The sequence below is a fragment of the Tigriopus californicus genome, chromosome 10, assembly GCF_007210705.1.
Source record: "Tigriopus californicus strain San Diego chromosome 10, Tcal_SD_v2.1, whole genome shotgun sequence".
In the NCBI taxonomy this organism is placed as follows: domain Eukaryota; kingdom Metazoa; phylum Arthropoda; class Copepoda; order Harpacticoida; family Harpacticidae; genus Tigriopus; species Tigriopus californicus.
Window position 1 is genome coordinate 4,094,590 of NC_081449.1, and position 5,995 is coordinate 4,100,584.

At 40.1% G+C, this 5,995-nt stretch overlaps 1 long non-coding RNA gene across 2 annotated transcripts; it reads right to left on the reverse strand.

Annotated features, from left to right (window-relative positions):
* Positions 1-867: 867 nt before the first annotated feature.
* Positions 868-2,671, reverse strand: LOC131888684 (uncharacterized). Of its 2 annotated transcripts, XR_009374143.1 has the most exons (4): positions 1,899-2,192; positions 1,543-1,696; positions 1,255-1,482; positions 868-1,187 (listed from the first exon to the last, which is right to left on the reverse strand). It is a non-coding gene; the product is annotated as an uncharacterized LOC131888684 (long non-coding RNA). The 2 variants fall into 2 exon arrangements; XR_009374144.1 differs by having other exon boundaries at positions 1,255-1,696; positions 1,899-2,671.
* Positions 2,672-5,995: the final 3,324 nt, after the last annotated feature.

The window sequence follows — 5,995 nt, forward strand, 5'->3', positions numbered from 1 at the left end:
ATTTCGGCGGCACTGCCATTTTGAAATATTTTAAGGCCATGAGGAAGACCCATATTCAACTTTTCAAAATTACGTTTTAAATGAACCACAACCGACATTAGGCTCAATCATTCCCAAATCTTCATGTTATCCTTGAGCATACCCACAAATATCAATTCCTTTAAATTTATTTGTTGAATGTCTCAGGTGGCTTTCTTCTCAGCACATCTTGCGTAGTACACAAGACGAGCATCTTTTAATAAAATACGTGTCTCAATTAGGCCAATAACTCTTGAATGAGTCACTTTTTAGAAGTAATTACCCTAGGGCTTCCAGAGATATGGACTGCAAATGAGCTTCCATGAGGTTCAAACCTTCAGTATTTTTAGGAGAGGAAAATGTTAACCTTATGAACTGAAATGATGTCAAATTTCTTGATTATGTCTTGTAAATTCCCAGAACAAGAATCAGTTTAAACCCATCGGTCCACAACGCGCCTTTAGCGACTACAAGGAAGGAAGGAATGGCTCCTAAATATATCAATAAGATGGTTTCTTTAGTTGTATGCGTGAAATGACAGCTATCAAACTTAAAGTTTTATCTCTCAACATTGCGACTGATTTCTTGAAGCTCATCATTTTCTATAGATTTATGAATCATGGTCTTGGGATGAAGCAGCAAGATATTTTGCAAAAGCCGGCCTTTAAAAGAAACCAATCGTGAGGATTTGGCTGGTCAAATCAATCTTATAAACCCCTCCCTATGTTATTCCAAAATCAATAAGCATTCAATAACCTGACTGAAGGAAACTCGGTCGTTAATACTCTTTCGCAAATATAGAGTAATCAGAGAATATTATTGGAGGACCGGCGATCCGGAGAAAGCCGATTGAAAGATGGGGAATTTATTGAAGGTTGAAATATTTCTACTTTCTTACACATTGCAGTAATGAATGGACGACGGTTCAGACTAAGAGCAAACGACTTCGCACAATCCAGCCTTAGAATCGGAACATTCTTTGTCGTTATAATCTTTACTCCGGAGCCGAAGGCAAAAGTTTGCCCAATCCGATATCATGGGCTTGGAGTAAATTGCTTGATCATATTGAAACATTGAACCATCGCTCCAAAATAACTTCCCATTGCATGATTCATTCTCACATCTTTCACCGGCACGATTGGTCAAACCCAGCCAAGTTTCGTATCCGGCTAAAAGAAAGAAATAGAATCCCAGAATCCCAACAATAATGACTGCAATTTCTTCTATACATTTTACCTGTGAGTTCAAAAACAATCTACTCATCCTCATTGGATTTGACCGTCGCCAATCGAGCCTGTCGGGATTCGCAAAATTCTTTTTGATCTTACCAGGGCATATACTCAGATGTGAAGAAGTATCTTTTTCCGTTGGGTTTGCTGATCCAATCAGGATAAAGTCGGCAATCATTGGGCGGAATGGTGGCAATCCGAGTGTCCTCTGTAATGAAATAAGTTTCCAATGGTCCTGTGCCAAGACAAATTGGGTTACATTAATGGTTTCACGTCTACCCCACTCTCAACTGACCCAATATCCAAACTTCGATGTGTTCTTCACCCTCAAGGGTTGTTGGATCGGCTTGGAAGCCTCCGTATAGACAAAGGCTCTGAGCTCGATTGAAAGCCACTCCTTGACAATTTGTGGATTTGCAACGCATTACACAAGATATATCTGTTCCACTCTGTAATGGTATTATTTTACGAAAAAGTGACGAACATGCTTTGTTGCCTCGGGACTTACGAAGATATAAGCTATATGTTCATTGACCCTTTGGCCTACAACTTAACAAGTGATCGTTCAGTTTCTGAACAAGAAATGCTACTCCCAATGGACAATCATTTGTTATTTTGACGACAATTGGATAGCTCAAATGCTCAAATTACCTGCTCCTGCTTTGTCACTTTCCAAAATTTTGCCTTTATGAAAGATGGGGCTAACAGCAAAGTCGATCCATGAATTTGTTGAGCTCCAAATAAAACCACTCCGATTAACTGGAACAACATTGTTTATCGTTCGACCTTAACTAATCATGTGATTGAACAATCCAAGAACTTTTCTACGTGCCGCCCATATCAAACTTTTGAAAAGAACGCACATTTCGCAACGGCTTGAAGTTTGGAAGGCGAGACAGCCTTAGAAACGACGTATAAAACCATTTCCGCACACCCCTTCTTTTGGAGGGCATAGGGATCCTTATTGAGCAATGATTTGTACTATTGAAAATTCCAAAAACCAAGTTTTTCCCAATAATCAAGCAAATTACGGAAGAGAACTCGATTCGTTTTCTTTTATTGAGCAATCAATAAGTTCGACTGTTTTGGGGGATTCTTCCATTTTCCTAGTGACGTACTTAGTTCAATGTAGTTTCAATAATATTAGTGTCAGTCGAAGGTCGAAGCCACATCTCAAAGTTGCATGCAGAGATGGATGACCAATCCCACGATCGCCCACCAGACCGAGGTGGTTTTGTCTGCGGTGTTTTGCCACGATTTATCCTGGCTGTCACCATCCATGCCCACATGATAGCACTTTGGAATATATTCGTAAGATCCTACCGTCGATTTATTAGCAACTGTCACTAATAAAGAAGAGCCAAGACGCACCCTTGACCAAACGAGGAAGACCCACGTGTTGTTCACCCTCTGACATTACGTTCAAAATCGTAGTGAAAAAAGGTGAAACGATTGCGTTACTCAAAACCTTGAAGCGAGCCAAAATTGTTAGACATCAGTAGCAACGCGGCTCAAATATTTTTTCATGTGAACCAAGGTTCTTTTCCATTGGAGTTCGGTTTCAAAGAGGTATGTAATGGATGAGAGAGTGAAAGTGTACCACAAACGAACCTTGTGGTCCATAAGGAGAGATTTCCAGTAGTTCTACCCCTTAGGTCATGCCCAAGCATTTTAATTCAGTCCAGCGTAAGTCCATCCTTCTTCAGCACAAGGATCCATCCATAAGGCTCCTACAAGTATATGCTCTTCCTTGGCTTCACTTTTGCCTCATATTAGACATTCCTCTAACCATTTCGTGGGCCAAACGACTTTTTATCCGTGTAGAGTGTTATCACAGGTCTGATTCTGAAGATGATTGATGAGTGCCAATAATTGCTCCAAAATGTGGACCATTTGAGAAAGATATTGAAAGAGGATAACAAAGAGATTGAGAGCGGAAAGCTTATGAAGATGATTGATGAGTGCCAATAATTGCTCCAAAATGTGGACCATTTGAGAAAGATATTGAAAGAGGATAACAAAGAGATTGAGAGCGGAAAGCTTATGAAAATGTTTCGCTCAATATACCAGTTCAACTTGGAATCTTGCAAGTCCATAGTAGAACTTCCTACCCTTGAGGAACGTTTGCACAAGTTTGGAATGGTCTAGAAGACAACCAAGGTGCACTTATGATCATTTGATTCGAGTCGAATAAGACGATAAGTCAAACGCTTTAAACGACTATTTTGTGTCAATATTTCAACGTTCTCCTCGTGATCCAACTAGCCAAAAGCGAGAAAAACGCGTATAATAGCATTTCTATTTCGATTAGGGCGGTGAAAGAAGCCATCGATAATCTCGAATGGGACTCGACTCTGGGACTCAGCACCAGATTTCTTAAAAATACTTCCCCATCTCTACATGCTCCATTGCAACAGTTGTTCCAAGAGAGCATGAATTCGGGAGAAATTCCAAGCGAGTGGAAATTCGAAAATGTAACCCCCGTACACAAATCCGGGCCCAAAACCCTGACTAAAAATTACCGCTCTATATCTTTGACGAGCGTAATTGGAAAACTTCTGGAGTCTATCATCAAGGACCATATTTATGAGTTTACTGACGAAAATGATATCATCCCGGAAAACCAACATGGCTTATGCCGAACAGAAGCTGTTCTTCCAATCTCATCCAGTTTTTTGATCACGTTACACGAGATGTAGACAAAGGATTCCACGTTGATGTCATCTACCTTGACTTAAAAAAAAAGGATTTGATCTAGTTCCTCACGATATTCTTGTCGAGAAGCTACGCCGAATAGGTCTGAAATCCTCAGTGCTGAGATGGCTCCACGGCTGGCTACAAGACCGAGCACAGAGAGTCGTTCTCAATGGGGAAGCCTCAAAGTGGGCAGACGTCACCTGTGGAGTTGCCCAAGGAAGTGTGCTTGGACAAGTACTTTTCATCTTGTTTGTGGCTGATCTTCCTACCTATTAGGTCAAGTAAAAAGAACCTTTTCCTTGCGGACAGAGGAGGTGTTTATCAATATCTACAAGACATACGTCCGTCCCCACCTGGAGTTCTTTGTGCAATCATGAAACCCATGGTTACAAAAAGACATAGATGCACTCGAAAAAGTGCAAAAGCGCGCGATTCGGATGATAAACGGACTTAAAGGCTCATACGAAGAAAAGCTTCAAAACCTGGGATTGACGAGCTTGAAGGAACGGCGAGAGAGAGGAGATGCAATCCAAATTTTCAGAATAATGCGAGGACTCGATCCAATTCACCCGGAAGACCTATACTGTCCTATTGATCATGAGGTTTCGACGAGCAATCAAACGCTGGGAAACAAAGGCTAGACTGGACGTCCGGAAATACTTCTTTACAATCAGATCAGTACAAATTTGAAATAACCTTCCTCTTAGATTGAGAAATTGCCAAAGCATGAATGAATTTAAGATGTACTACGATTGACAAACAACTGCCATCTACGCACATCTGGAGCTCCCAAAATTATTGTCTTCAGCTTACCTCCTTCCCTTACATGACCAGTTCCAAAATGTAGCTGTAACCCAAGCCCCTTTCTCTGACTAACTGCCCTCAGCTCAGTCAAACAACTCTCCCCCATTTATATCTTCCCAATAACCTTAAATGGTTCATGAAGATTAATATACACTTTATATCACTTTAGATGTGATCATAAGAGTGATGCACCTTGGTTGTCAAATTTATAGGCTTCAAGAAAAAGGAATCGCACCTGGAACATGCTTACGAGAGTTTCCACACCAATTTTGAAAAGATCTGAGCGGGGGATGTTATCAAAGAATCACAAATTCCATGTTTTCCTGTCGTTTCCTTGCCAATGTTAAGGATTCTCCTGTGACCTTACTTGAAACAAAGTTCTTCATTTCTTTTATCATTTCACTCAAGAAATATTATACACACCTATGGAATAAATTCAAAACCTGCATTTTGTCAAATAACTTGTTGGAATTGTTCCAGAAAGGTTGAAGATGAAAGTACCCAACCCTGAACCCTGTTAAATCAATTTGCAAGGAGGCGCAACGTGAATGGTCCACAAATTTTCAAATATAGAATTGAGATCTGGGGAAAATAATATTACCTTTTGGTAACATTTTTACCAAACGAGCAAATTATTTTTGATTAGTTTGTTTTTTCACGGGCTTTTCTAACGGCTTTAGGGATTGAAATCCCCAGTACTATTAGAATGAAAGGTTATACTTCGTCTATTTATTACCTTTCAATCTTTATATGATATTTGGTCTACCAAAGAATTTGAGTTGGCAGACCGAGTCAGTCCTTGAATGTAAGGTTGATCTGGAATGTTATCTAAAAAAAAATCCAAGTCTGACTTGAAAGATGCTACCGGATCAACAAGGCCTACGTATTCCCTACGAATATTAGAGGGAAGCAAATTAAACAATGAAGGAGCCTGAGAAAGAAGAGAAGTGGACTTCATTGTTTGAACTAGCCTGGATTCTCAAGGGCTTGAAGGTGCTCTCAAAACGCACATTAAACCTCTACGGTCACTACAATTGACCCTAAATCCTGGATTGGGACAAAGCTCATGGACAGTTTTGAAGACGTACAGTATCAGATACCTTTTGTACCTTCTTTGAATACTGTACAATCCCAATTTTTATAACCTCAACCAATACGAAAGCTTTCTCATATCCGCAATGTTTCTAGAAAAGCATCTTTGGACCTGCTCGACCTTTTGCAAACCTGCTGAATCATTGGAGCCCAAA